The 15,940-nt window shown below is 33.7% G+C and overlaps 1 pseudogene; it reads right to left on the bottom strand.

The window, feature by feature from the left end:
- Positions 1 to 1,813: 1,813 nt before the first annotated feature.
- LOC124374552 lies at positions 1,814 to 14,979 on the bottom strand (annotated as a pseudogene).
- Positions 14,980 to 15,940: the final 961 nt, after the last annotated feature.

The following is a 15,940-nucleotide window of genomic DNA, read 5'->3' as shown; positions in this document are numbered from 1 at the left end:
ACTGACTGAAAATTAATAATTGTTACACATTACAATAATTATAAAAAGTAGTTATAAAAAGAAAGTAACAAAAATGTCACTTAAACTGTGGGTGTAAGGTATGATTCTTCTTAATGACTTGTGTTGTGACATAGTCAGCTGGTCAACAATGGATCTTTCCACACCAGCTGTTTAATTACAGTTGACTAAACAAACACTAAACTAAACCTCAGTATCAAAATGGCTAGTGTGCAAGAAAAAGCAAGGTGTGTTCTTTGGTTTCATGAAAGCAGATCTGGTAATCAAACTGTTCAAAGAAGGTTTCGTTTAGAGTATGGCCGCAATCCTCCGAGTAAACAATTCTATAAAATTGCTGGTATAGGCAGTTTGAACAGATGGGAAGTGTCCAACATAGAAAAAGGTGCTGGTAGACCTCCAGTTTCTGAAGCTATTGTTGATCAAGTAAGAGAATTGTTTACGAGGAGGTCCTGGTAAGTCTACTCGGCGTGCAAGTTTGGAATTAGGATTACCTCGATCAACAGTCTTAAAAATTTTGCACAAAACACCTTAAGCTCCATCCATACAAAATTCAGTTATTACATGAACTAAAACCTAACGATAAACCTCGACGCTACCATTTTGCTGTTAGATTACTTGACCTCGAAGAACAAACAATAAACATTGGAGAAAGCAATTTCTTGAAAAAAGTAATTTTTTTCTGATGAAGCAACCTTTCATGTTTCTGGTAAGGTGAATAGACACAATTGTAGGATTTGGGGTACTGAAAATCCTCATAATGTTCGAGAACAAGAAAGAGACAGCCCTAAAATAAACGTTTGGTGTGCATTGGCTATAGATGAAGTGATAGGACCCTTTTTCTTCGCAGAACCGACAGTCACTAAAGAGGTATACCTCGACATGCTTGAACGTTTTGCAATACCGCAAATTGAGCATAGACAACCAAATGTTTACTGGCAGCAAGATGGTGCCCCTCCACACTGGGGTAAGATAGTACGTGACTACCTAAATGACACGTTTCCTGGTCGTTGGAATTGGACGGGATGGTCCAATTCCTTGGCCTCCACGTTTCCCAGACATTACACCCTTAGACTTTTTTTTGTGGGGCTATGTCAAGGACAGAGTCTTCGCCAAAAAAGTTCAAGATATTGAGGAACTCAAGGAATAGAGTTCGAGAGGTTATTGGAAGCATAACTCCAGCAATGCTCAGAAAACACATGGTGTGAGGTTGAATTTAGACTACAAACTTTGCGTGCAAACCTCGGAGAGCACGTGGAAATTAGTTTAGTTTCCTTGTAAAAGTATGAGTAACAGTAATCTTTTTGTCCTTCATTGGTAATAAAACTGTTTTAAATTTGCTATTTAATAAAACAATTTCCATGTTTTTAAGTTGATTGGTTATTTATTTATTCTATCTTAAAATGTGTACAATAATTTTATAACCACTGTATTAATTACAGCTGTGTATCTAAGTCATGGATGGAAAAATGATATACTTTTTTAAACTACTGTATGCATCAGTAAATGTCTTTGCTTACCATCCTTCTTTGTTGCTATCAACAGAAAAATGCCTTATTTTGACATTTTCATAATCTGTGAGTATATGTTTTTTTTTTGCTAAAACATTCAACAAGAAACTTAAGTAATATTCTCATTTAGTGAAATTACAGGACACCTTTTATGAACACATCATGAGTAACCATTAATTGGTTATGTTATATGAAACAGTAGAGATGACAAAATGTAGTATTAAATATCTTCAGTTATTATAATCACAGAGAAGTAAATATCACAAACCAAACTTCTTGACCACTAAAGACTAGTCATACCCGCTCATCGGGTTCCTCCGTGGTACTGAAACTTTTCCCTAAGACAAACCCTGCCGAAGGCTTGCTCACCGGACTCTGCAGAACCACAGAAGTGTTAGTAAACACTAAAGTAAACCTCCAGGTTTCATTTTCAAGTGCCGATTGTTCATTTCCATATGCACTATTTTCATAAACTCCATCTGACCAGCCAGTTTTTGAATTTCTTCCTGCAAAGCAAAAATATACATGTTAAATAGAACATCTATTTATTATATGTTATAACAACTCCTTAACTGCCAGTTTATTTAAGTTTGTGATAAGCAGGTTACTTTGTTTAAAGTTTTTTTTTTACAATGGAAAGAAATGTGAAGGTAGATAGGATGTTTCAGATGTGTGGCAATGTTCAATGATGGCAATGCATACAATGATGGGGATGAACATAGGGGATTCTCATATTTTTAAAAGGATCTGTTTTCAAAGCTTCTTACAATAAATTAGCGGATCACAACCATGAGGTTGAAAATTAGGCCATTTTTGTTTGTCAATTCTGTAAAACAAACTAAAAAGGAAACATAAAGAACCAAACAGAATAGAGATGATATTTCTACTTAACCAATGCAACTAGAATGAACCAAACAATAAGGGGCCCACTCCCATTACTTGATTTGCTACCATCAAGTTTATTATTTGCTGTATCAAAATAAACTTTGTTTCGAAATGTTCATCTTAAGGTACCCCATATTTCACTGTTGTTGTAAAATTTTACACAGTCTCTCATTTTGAGTTATTATAGTTTAATGATTTTATATAAAGGCCATTTTAAAACCTAATACAATATTTTTTTAACATTTCAGTTTTTTCAAAACATTCTTAATTAGACTAAATATTCTGGAAAGTTTGAACTTCATACCTTTATTAAATTAAAAGATATTTGTATCTAGAAACACAAATAAACAGATAGATTAAGTAAGGAAGATCTATTCTTTATGACATCCATTTCTTGCTTATTTTATAAATCAATTGGTGAAGTTTGATAGAGTAATCTATGGTCAGTCTTTATGTCACCACCTCATTAACTATAATACACAATATTAAATAACTTAAAATGTGGATACAACACAGCCTCAAAATCCAACCTGAATATTTATTTTAATCATTGTTAATCACTATTTTGTTTAACACTGTATAATATGTGTAATCATAATGTTGTAGTTTCCATTAACATTTCATTGAAATATTTTGTATGCTTTATTTTAGACCATAACAACAAAATTTGGGGTGCAGATGAAGAGCGGTCTAAGACGGCACACTTCTGATCTGAGTTACAGTTAGCACAGGTTCAAATCCTGTATGTGACCATAGCACGTTTTATCAGAACCATCAACCTCAAATTGTATTCTGTCCTTCTTATTCTATTGTATAAGATCCTGAACAAAGCAGTGGCCCATAAGGGCTGGCAGATAAAGGCTTAAAAGGGGATCAGTGTCACATCAAAGATTTTTTTTTAACCCTAATTTGAATTTTTTAAATGTAGAGTAGAATTTTAAAAATCATTAGTTAAAAAAATTTAAAGATTCAAAGTATTTTGTTTGTTTCTCTTTTCAATCTCTAATATTACTTATATTGTATTAAAGATACAGTTATCTCAGACAAACATTATTATACAATAATTGTTTTCTATTGTCGCTTGAAATAGCGATTTAAATATACAGTATTTACAGAGCATTAGCAAAGTGTATCTGAAATTGTTTTAGTTACTTGCATGGTAGTTGATTTATACTAAAAAAAAAAAAAAAAAAAACCAAGATGGCCGACCATCTACAGTCACAGTGAAATTAACTCTAAGAAAAGTGTGTATTTAAGTGGTAATAATCCAACAAAATATTATTTACTTGTGCACAATACTTACCTTGGATCACATGTAAGTTAATAAGCTAACACTCCTTCATGAAGGCTTTAAAACACTATCAAGAAACTAAAGTTTAATATTGAACTCTAACAAAGCAAGTAAATGATTAAGATCAAGTCTTTAAAAATTCAATAACTTTTACTCCACACAACTATATTAATCACTCTAATACTATTTATATAAAAAAAATCCTCTCTGCAAAAAAATATAAGCATGTTAAAAAGTATTTAATTGAAACAATTGTAGTGAAGAACAGCTCTATCATTGAGCGGACCTACTTAGCAAGACAAACATCAATCACCCAACTCAGCAACAACTGGCACTTCTGCAATGTCAACAACACTGACCTCAGGTAATGCTGACAGAAAACACTCATGTAAACACTCTCAGTAGGGCACTGATCTAGCATCTGACAGACTACTGAAAACTCAGAATTTTTTTAAATACATCTGACATTGTTGTATATCATCATTAATATACAGCCAACCCACAAACACTCATTGAAATTTAACAAGAGGAGACTGACAAACCTCTATATAAAAAACAGTTCCCATTGCAATTTATGACTTAAAAAAAATAACAAATTTTAACACAGAGGAGCCTGCCAAACCTCGTAATAAAAAACAGTAAATTTCAAACCTCTGACACTAAAATACCATAACACAGAGGAGCCTGCCAAACCTCGTAATAAAAAACAGTCCATAACAACACAGAGAAGTCTGCTAAATTTCGCTATAAAAAAAGTGTTTCTTTACCCTGGGCATACATACATTTTAAAAACAAAAAAATCCTCAGATTTACTACACAGAAACCGGAACAAACTCAACAAAATGTCAAAATATCCTTGCGGGAATCTGTGATATTGGTGTTAAATTACCAAGGCATTCAATGCACCAGAACCTGTGAAAGGTGGTTTCATGCAAAGTGTCTTGCATGGAGTTCTAAAAAGTTCAAAAACCTCACAGACAATGACATAAACACCTGGTCTTGTGACAGCTGCAAACCAAATGACAATGCTGTAAATATTGAAAACCTAAATCAAAGATCCAAGATTTGTCATCAAGGGAGAATTTCGACCCAGATGAATCTCTGACTCTAGCTGCGGAATTAGGTAATGCGTTATTATCAGAAAATAATAACCTTAAACAACAAATTCATGAAATTAAACTTGAAAAATCCCAACACGAACTTGCATTAGAAGACAAACTTAACCTGGCAGAAGAGATTATAAATGAACTCAAAGGTAAAAACCAAAAATCTACACCATGAAATAAAATCTCTGCAGAACAAACTTGAAATTGAACGAGTACTGAGGGAAGAATTCATTAAACAAGTAGAGACCGAAAGTAACAGCCAAACGAGACGGATAAAAGATATGTCATCCCTGAACACTGCCTTAAAAAACAAAATAAAAAATATAGAGGCAGTAAAAACTGCAATAAACACTGAATTAGACGACCTCAAGCTAAAAAACACAGCCCAAAAAGAAAAAATTGATCTCTTAAGCCACACCCTTGAAAGGGCAAAACAAGAAACCAATAACCTCAAGCATAAGCTGTTAGAATATGATGACACAATTAAACTGTACATAAAAAAAGTTCTAGAGAACCTCGAACCTCATCCAGCTCCTGACTACCTACCATCGCCTAAACCGCAATTGCCTGGACCAACACCAACATCATGCACCTCAGAGAACCTGACAGAAACAACTAAGCAACACCATACACAGGAGAGCAAAATCAACCAGCCACTTAACAATCCCCAAGTTCACAAAACACCCGCAACTTATTTCACAGGAAATTCCACAGACCTCAAAACTTCAAAAAACCTCTTGTCCAGAGGGAGGAAAACCTCCAGTTAGATGGCGAAAAAACATCTTTAGTATCTCTCTCCAAGTTGCAAAGAACCAGAAGAACAAGGTTGCACATGCAGTAGGCAATGAACCACAGTCTGCCCCAGCAAAACCACACCATGAAAAAAAACATAAATCTTGATAAAAAAGAGCTCAACGGAATATTCAAGGTTGCGAAAACCCCCCCCGCACACTGCCACAAAACTCGAACCATCCGAAACAATTCAAGAATTCTTTGATAAAAATGCTAGGCGCATAAACTCTACAACTTTAGAGGAAACCAAACTCATAAAAACTGCAGAACACCAAACACAAGACATTTTTTTTAGAAAATGAACTCAAAGGGAAGGGCCAAAGAAAAACAAACAAACTCAAGCACAGATTAACAATACTTCACCAAAACGTCCAAGAAGTCTCTAATAAAATTAACAGATTAATTCATTTTATAGAGTCTACAAACCCAAAACCAAATGTCGTAATCCTCAGTGAACATGGACTTAAACCACATCAAATTGAAAATGTTGAATTAATACCGGGATACTGCCTCAAAGCACATTATAGCAGGGAACATCACAGAAAGGGAGGCGTGGCAATATTGGTGGAAGAACACCTAGTAAAGGATACAGAAAAAGATAGAAACAACGTTGTATTGTCAAGAACTGCTCTGTGAAATGGCTATGATACAAATAACCCTAAAAAAAAACATGCCTTATAACATCATGGGCATTATACAGGCCACCTGATGCAGACGTTGCCGAGGCACTAAACAAACTCTCAATTGCCATTGAAGAAACCAAAATAGAGAACTCTCCCTTAATCATTATGGGAGACATAAACATAGATATCCTCAACCCAGACAGGAAAAACCATTAAACTAAATGAAACACTGGCCTTTGCACAACATCCGCAGATTAAATCTACCAGCTACAAGGATAACTCAACATTCAAGAACATCAATCGATTGTATTTGCACCAATATCCCTGATGATGAAACTACAAAAAGCATAGTAATAGAGGGAAGAATCTCTGATCACACCGCACAACTCCACACACTCTACACAGAAACACCAGCTCAAAAACCAACCATGGTGTGTAGAGCCCTCAGAGAAGAAAATTTAAACCAACTGAAACTCCTTCTTTCAAATGAATCATGGGAGAACCTGACTGAAGCCTCAACGGTCGAAGAGGCATACAACATTTTCAATAAAACCTTAACACAGGCTCTAAACACTGCATGTCCTAAAAAGAAAATTAGACCTAAAAAAAAGTACAAGCCAAAGCACTTTATTGATGAAGAAGCAATCAGGCTCAAAAGAGACTATTTAACATCTCAAAGTCGATTTGAAGTGACAGGAAATCAAAATGATAAAGCAGAGGCAAACTTAAAGAAAAAGAGCTACGATCAAAGATTGAAATTCTTGAGACAGCAAGCAACCACCAACTATATAACCAGAGCTGAAAAACAAGTCAAAGGCTGTATGGGAGGTGATAAACAATGCTCGAAACAAAAAGAAAAGCCCATCAGAGCTCAAACTCCACATAAATGGTGAAATAATAACAAGTCCAAAAATAATAGCAAACCAATTTTAACACATATTTTGTAAATGTAGCAGAGGAGACTCTGGAAAAAATCCCAGCTTCCGAGAGGAAACCAATACATCCCGCAACCCATGAACCGACTGAAAATCTCAATATCATTACAGACACAAGCACTAAAGAGGTCAGGGCCACTATCACTGAAATGAAAACTAAGAATTCAGCCGGCATTGATGAGATATCCACAAAAATACTGAAGCACTGTGCAGATGAACTCACATCTCCCCTTACCGTTATTTTCAACAGATCATTCCGAGAAGGGAGGTTTCCCTCAGAACTAAAGGTCTCAAAAAATCTACCCAAAATTCAAAAATGGTGAAAAAACACAAATTAGCAATTACAGGCCCCATTTCCCTTATCTCAACATTTTCAAAAGTGTGTGAAAAAATTGTCCTAAAGAGACTTCTAGACCACTGCGCTAGAAACAACTTGCTTACCGACAACCAGCATGGCTTCTCTACAGGAAAATCAACCACCACAGCAATAATAAAGCTAATTGAAACCGTAGTAGACAACTTAGAAGCAGGAAAACTAACAAACCGCTATACTACTTGACTTGAGTAAGGCCTTCGACTGCCTCAGTCACAGTCTTATCATGAATAAATTAGGACACCTGGGAGTGAGTGACACTGCAAAAAAAATGGTTTAAAAAAGCTACTTAGAGGGACGACAACAACTCGTTGAACTGAAACATACACACAGAGGAATCACAGAAGAAATAAGATCAACGCCTCTTCCAGTTCAAAGAGGCGTGCCTCAAGGGATCGGTTCTAGGACCAGCACTCTTCATCTTGTTTGTAAATGACTTGCCTCACTATGTGGGAGAATTTTGCCTACCTCTCATGTACGCGGATGATACAACCCTGCTACTTAAAGGGACAAACCGCAGACGACCTGGCAGTATCATCCTACGTTGCCCTCAACATGGCATACCAATATTGCAATGGGAATGATCTGGTAGCAAACCCGACTAAAACCAGCCAGATAGCATTTGGAAGAAGAGCGACCGAAGTTCAAATCATCCCAGATGTACGCTTGGAGACACATGTTAAGTTCTTAGGCTTGACTATAGATGAAAACATCTCTTGGACCCCACACATAGACAATCTGAGTAAAAGACTAAATACTAGCCTATACATGATAAAACAAATAATATCTCTGAGCAACTTAGAAACAGCTAAAACAGCTTATTTTTCTCTATTTGAATCACACGTAAGATATGGTCTTTCTGTATGGGGTGGTACATCAAAACTCAACCTAAAAAGAATCCTGACACTCCAAAAGAAATGTATTAGGGCCCTTGCCGGCCTACACCACCTGGATAGCTGCAGAGATGCATTCAGAGCACAGAAAATCATGACTGTTGTCTCACTCTACATCCAAGAGGTAGTGATGTATGTAGATGGAAAAGATCTGCCGAGGAACAAGGACACTCACCATCACAACACCAGAAACGGTGAGCTTTACATCCTGCCAGCACACCACCTAAAGCTATTTGAAACTAAACCATCCTACATCGGCAGAAAACTTCACAATTCACTGCCTCAAGAAATGCACACCAAGAGAGGGAACTCGCTGAGGTCGGCACTAAAAGCATGGCTCTTGGACCGACCATTTTACAAACTCGAAGAATTCTACAGTGAAACTCTTATCTAAAACTGCTTGAAGACTCAAAACTCACATTATTGTAAAAGACACTATTTGTAATCTCAATGATTGTAAATAAAGATGATTCTGATTCTGATTCTGATTCTGATTCTGATTCTGATACATTAGAATATAATTAGAATAGAATATAACCAGGCAATTAACATTACCAAATTAGTTTGAATAGAGCATAAAAGTAGTTTTGAGACTGTTACCTTGAGTTCCTCATTTTCTTGAAATAGGTCAGGAGCCTCATCAGGAACAAGACCTATGCCGTTGAGAGAGAAGGAGGCTGTGACGCCCCTCGCCCTCGCCCTGTTGTCCCACTGGTCACCCTGGCCCCTGAGTACCCTCAAAACCTGCTCAACCCACAGTCCATTATCAGGAGTGGGAGAGGAGTAGGGATTATCAAGGAAACAATAAGTTTGAAAGGACAACTCATGTCTTTGAAGCAACCATAATTTCAGATTCAAACTAATCTAAAAGTCCATGCTCTAAGACAACAAGATCCCAATAATGTAAACATGTTCATAAAATGTTAAGATGATACAATACATTTTTGGTTGGAACAATGTTTTTACTTAAAAATGATAGCACTAACTTAAGATAACTTCCCCTGAAAAGAGTAAAAAACACTTTTTATTACGAGAAATTACAGGTATTTAAAGTAGAAAATTTAGGCAGTTTTGTAAGCATCCCAAATAAAAAAAGGCTGAAGAAAAAAAATTGAATTTGTATTTCTTGTAATAGTAGCTTCAGGAATTGGTTTAAATTAAATATCATTTAAGAAGATTATTCTTTTTTCTTAAAAGAATTAAATTGTTTTATAAATAAAAACACGCACTTCCTTCAGTCATCTTTCATGTACAAACTCGAAAAGTTCATATTCTTATCTTGAGTCATTTTCGTTGTATCTGATTATAAGATGTATCTAAATTCTGTTTCAAATGTCCACCACTCCTCACTGAATTATGAAAAAAATGTTTCTATTTTTTCATATCGTGGTATTAATGTTTACCATGAGAGGTTATAATACAAATATTATATATTACTTTCCATAATGTTAATGAAGAGAAAGTAAAAAGATTTTATAAAACATTTTGTCTTTTATTGTTGCTGCCAAGGAGAGAGCAAATTTCAATTATATAAAAATTACAAACCTTAGTTTTTGAGATCCAAGAAAGGAATTTCCCCTTGGAAAGAAATTAATAAAAAGTTTCACTTCTTTTGGTGAGGGTCAAAATAGGGTTGCAAAAGCACACCTTATAATTACTATCCATTAAAACCACATATAATTAGTATCTAAAAAATAGTAAGTACAATATCTTTAAATTCTTTCCCTTGACCAGTGATTGCTAAATTGAAGTAGACAGAATTTCAGTTCTGTCCACATTTTCCCCCTGCTCTCCTGATTTGGCTTCCTCTATCAGTTCTCTGGTAGAAAAAATCTCACTAGGAGGCGATTTTGTGAAAATGAGGATGACATTGTGAAAACAAATGTCAATGTTTCTGAATGCAACCAATATGAAAAGGGTGTAACCATAAGACGAAATTACATTTACAATTAAACATGTAACAAAAATACATTCTTTCCTTTTTTTCAGATTTTTTAAACAGTTTTTTATTAAAATATATTATCTCAGTACTTTGTTAAAACATTCCTTTTATCATTTGCAATGCAACTTAAAACATGTGAATATCTGTTAGTTTGAAGTTTTGATTTCGTAATAAAATGGGAATACAGTGTTGACATTATTATTATCATCTAAAAATAGTAAGTATTATATGACTTTAGAATGTCTTATTTAGACCTGCACATTTATTTACATTAAAATGTTAACAAAGTACGTGATTTATTTCAGTACACAATGACTGTTGTTTGAAATGCGTCAAATGCTTTAAAATTGAAATTCATTCAATTTTATTAAAATATAGCTATAAAAAATCAACTAATTTTGAAGTGTTTCTGATATACTATGGTTACAAATTTATTTCTGTAAAGATATAATTGTAGAAATTTGTGTAGCATAACATTAGTATATGAAACATTAATCTAAAAATAGCGTTTCATATTTTTTTTAAAAGTAAATATTTACGAAATTATGTGACTTGTTAGGATTGTTTCCATTTTTGGGCTTATCATACCTTTGAATATTATTGTTGACTTACAGGACACCTACAACGATCATGAAAGAGATAAAAAAACGGTTTTGAGTTTGTTTTGTATTTTGATTCACATTACAAAAAATAGAAACATAATGAACCGTATTCATAAGACTCACCTTCGGGCCAAAGACAAGGGCAACTGTGACAGAGGTGCTGAGCTGAGTTCTAACAAACCCCAAGGAGGTATTTGATGTCAGGGCCTGCCCTTGGGAATAGAAATAAACTGGAACAAATATTTCAATCTAGTTAGCCATTTACGTAATATTTATCCTTTCAGCCTTTACTCATCTGTAGTACCATGTAGAAAGCCAACTCAAAGGCGACTTTTTTAAAACTAAATACCAACAATAATATCTTAAAACAATTTTTTAATGAAAATACATCCCTAAACATTCTATAATCTGGTTTATTATATCATGCAGATATAAACAATAATTATGGTAACAAGACATTATTTAAAATTTATGTATGATTGGTTTACATGAAAACATATTAATATTATTAAGATCTTCATTAACTTACATTTATTGACATATTACCAGATTGTGTAATACGTTAACAGTGACAGGTTTCTTAAAGTGAAGTGGCAGTGTGGAGACCACTTGGTCTTGCTCATTAGAAACTATAACTGAAGTTGTTAAACTAAATAAATTATCAGATTAAGTAGATTTAAGTTAAGTAGGTATTACTGCAATAGACTTAGCATGCATTGGATGGTACAACTTAAAATGTATGGCTTCTATTAAAAGTGAGCGAATACAAAGCTCCAAGCGAAACAAAACTGCAATACATCAAGCAAATTTATCAAACATATATCAATCACATTTTAATGAAACATGTTTACCGAAATTGTGATATTATGGTTGAGACCAAATAAATAAGCTATTATTATAACATTATATGTTTAAATTATGAATATTAATCACCCTAGTTTATACACAAACATCTATACTATGGATCTACTATACTATGTTTTTAAAAAGAAGGACAAAACGAACTACTTACTGGAAGGCTACCATGGTAATGTTTACAACTGCAATATTGTATATTGCAATAATGGTAATGAGGCGAGCCCTCGTTGTACAGAGACTCTGCATGTCTGACATTATAGCAAACTCGGATACCCCACGCTAGAAACAACACTCTCCTGGAAGCATTAATTACCAAACAAACAATATTGAATATTGCAAACGGTAATGGGTTATACTGAGATTTCTGCATATCTAACATAATAGCAAATTCAAATGCTCTACACTAGAATCAACACCTCTCCTGGAAATATTAATTACCAAACAAAATTGGAGTGTTGCAATGATAATGAGGTGGTACAGAGACTCTGCATGTCTGACATTATAGCAAACTCGGATACCCCACGCTAGAAAACAACACCTCTCCTGGAAGCATTAATTACCAAACAATATTGAATATTGCAACGGTAATGGGTTATACTGAGATTCTGCATATCTAACATAATAGCAAACTCGAATGCTCTACACTACAATCAACACCTCTCCTGGAAATATTAATTACCAAACAAAATTGAGTGTTGCAATGATAATGAGGTGGGTACAGAGACTCTGCATGTCTGACATTATAGCAGACTCGGATACCCCATGCTAGAAACAACACCTCTCCTGGAAACATTAATAACCAAACAATATTGTACATTGCATTAGTAATGAGGAAGGGTTGTAATTAACTTATAAGTTTATATCTTTTGCATTAGCTGGTTTGTTTGTATGGAACAAATAACAAATAACATAAGAAACTTGTAATTGAGATAAAAGTACTATACCACACACTGAGAAAAACCGTGCCATGGATTATTTCTTAAGTACAATAGAGTTTTTGCACCTTCATATTTATTTGTTTGAATTTCATCATGAAGGCATCAAGTCAGAAAGATCTTCTACCAAACTGCACTAACATTGCTTATAAAAAATATAATTCAGTGCAATGGTAATTAAGTTTATTAACAACACTCACATATTTGTTATGATATAGAAAGTGAGCAAGGAATTTGAATTTAATTAGGCTTTTATCTATCCCCTCCTTAAAATCTTTATCCAAACATCTATATATAGTATTCATTTACAAAAACAAAATTCAAAAAGAACTAATGAATTTTACTGGAAGTCTACACTAGCTCAGGGATTGCTGTAACATACTTATAACAACCCATAACATTATTTGCTTTGAGATCATTACATTCTTTATACAAAAATCATTAATTTAATTTTCTTCATGCAAGTTGTAGTGAGACATTTTCTGGACATAATAATAAAATAATGATGACAATACTGTTATGTTTACATTAAATTGAGAAAATAAATGACGTTGAAACATTATTTACAAAATCAAGATGATAAAACTCAATACTGACAAAAATTAAAGTAAATATTAACATTTATACACATGCTTGTAAAAGTTTCTTACAGTAAATAACTGCAAGGAAACACTCATGGCAATGCCTGGTGCACAACTAAGATGAACAACAGTGGAATAATAATTTGAAGTTCAACTGCACAAAGTGGTGCGAAAGATGCAGCATGTTTAACATAATTTGAATTTTATTAATTCACTAAATTAATAATTATTTGCAAATTGAATATTCATAACTGACCTATAGCGAGGCTGTGGTCCACCAGTTGAATGTGCACTGTTTGAACCTTAGCCCTATGCTGTCGTATATCTGCTCACCCTTGGGAGGTGCACTTATTGTCCAGGTGCTCAGGTAGATGAGCATCACTAACAGGATTGGGAACATCCACTTGCAACAGCTGCTTGTCCGTCAGCTTCACTTTGTGGGCCGACTTGACGCGATAGGTCAGCGACACTCTGTCAGATACGTAATCCTTAACATTGAACTGTGATCTCTTTGTTGTATGAGGTTATAAATTGGATTTTAGGGAAGGGCTGATTGTTTTGCATGAAGCATGTCATTTTTTTTTATTTGTTAGTTATTGACAGGTGTAAACCACCACAGAGAAATATCAAGTGGGTTAGTGAGTATTCTAATCAACCCAGCTGATATTAACTTAATTAGTGGATTGAAAATAAACTGCCTAAGCAATATGAGTGGTTTTAGTAAATCAGTTGTTTTAAACTTAATGAAAATACTTTCATAAAATTAACATTAGACATTTTGAATCATGTGGTGCTATCAATGATATTTGGATTGATTTTCAAATCCACAAAAGGCACATCTAGAGAGTATAAGAGCTTTTGATTGATACCAAATGTACATAAAATAGTTGTAGATACCTAATATAATTATACACAAATCAAGAAATTTTAAAAATAATATAGGTATTGTATATTTTTGGAAAATGTGTAGTCTTGTAATAAAAAATATTTGGGTTTGCCATTCCACTATCCTATTTAATCTGAAATTATTTTTAGGTTTCTGTTATGTTATTCTGAATTGCAATGACTTATTGTTTCCAATAATTTATTTTTGACAAATAAAGAGTTTTTGCACATCTGAGCAATTACCCCACAAAGTAATTCCATAGCTCAACATAGAGTACACATGGGGATAATATACAATTATACCAACTTCCAAAGATGTTATTCTAACTAGTATACTCAAATCATACCTGGCTGAATTAAATTTCTAGTTTTGTATATTTATATGATCCGAAAAATTTAATTTAGTGTCTAGATGTTTGTCAAAAATGTTACTACTTGTATATTATTACTAAACCCTTTACGAAATGATTATTTCTTAATTTAAAGTGTAATGCATTCTATTGTCTATTGTTAAGTATAATTACACACTCTCTACACAGATTAACTGATATTTTATTACAGTACGTTACAAAAAGTTTTATATTATTGCAAAACCATTTAAGTTAATTTCAGAAGAACTAAAAACTAAACATAAACCTTACCTCCACGTTTTCATCAACAGTGCTGTATAAGTGATACAAAATCCTAGAATGCCGGCACCACTTGGTTGCAATACATGAGTACAAATCTAAAATTGGAAAGATTGCAACCATCTGAAATTAAAAAAGTACATAAATTTAGCATTTTAATTCTTAAATCCATTTGAAATAGATATGATATAGTGAAAAGACTATGTATTTGATATTCTAGTTTACCTTTCCAACTCACTTTACATTACTTTTGAAGGGGAGGCGTGGTACCCCCAAAGAAAAATATTTTTTTCACATTTTTTTTTTATTTTTTTAATCCCAATGTTCTAAAGCGGTCTTTTATCTGCACACAATGTCTATATAATACATGTATATTTGAAAAATTTGTAAACCTACAGAAAATAAGTTTTAAAATATGCTTTACATTCATGTTTAACAGGAAGAAAGAAATTTTGTGGACAGCGCTTGCGTTTCATTCACCACATGTACTAATTTATACATATGGATCATTTTATTTCTGTGTGCTATAATTTGCTTTTGTCTGTGTTGGGCAGGCCTGAACTAACTTCTATTTCATCAGCTTTGAGTTCTGCTTCTGACTTTTATACTGTTTGTTTATCTGTTTTTGCTTAGTGTTTTTGGTGCTTTGTGAAGTTGATATAGTGAGTAGTTAGTTAGTAACATTATATTTAGTATTGCTAACTAGAATTGTTTTATGTATAAATATGGCCTCGTGTATAAAAGTAGTTATTGCTAAACCCCGTTAAAGGAGTTGGTGGTGAGGTGAAAAGTAAAACAGCCAGCATCCTCAACCCTAAATGAGGATGGCAAAAGCATCGAGTCTACCCCTAGGCCTGAAAATGTCAACACAATCTCAGGTCAAGCTCTTCAAAAAAAAAAAGAAAATAAACAATAGATAAGTATGAGGATGTTTAAATTGTGATGAAAACTATGACAATGAAAAATTATTAACATGCAAATTTTATACAGATCAACTTTTTAGTATCATCACTTTAAGTAAAAATTTGCAAGAAAACGTGTGTTTACAAGTGTCGTGCCAGCTCAACATTTTGGCACTGGCTTT

The sequence above is a fragment of the Homalodisca vitripennis genome, unplaced genomic scaffold (genome assembly GCF_021130785.1).
Source record: "Homalodisca vitripennis isolate AUS2020 unplaced genomic scaffold, UT_GWSS_2.1 ScUCBcl_8992;HRSCAF=17336, whole genome shotgun sequence".
Lineage (NCBI taxonomy): Eukaryota > Metazoa > Arthropoda > Insecta > Hemiptera > Cicadellidae > Homalodisca > Homalodisca vitripennis.
Note: the sequence above shows the minus strand (reverse complement) of the source record. Positions and strands in the feature narration are given on the sequence as shown.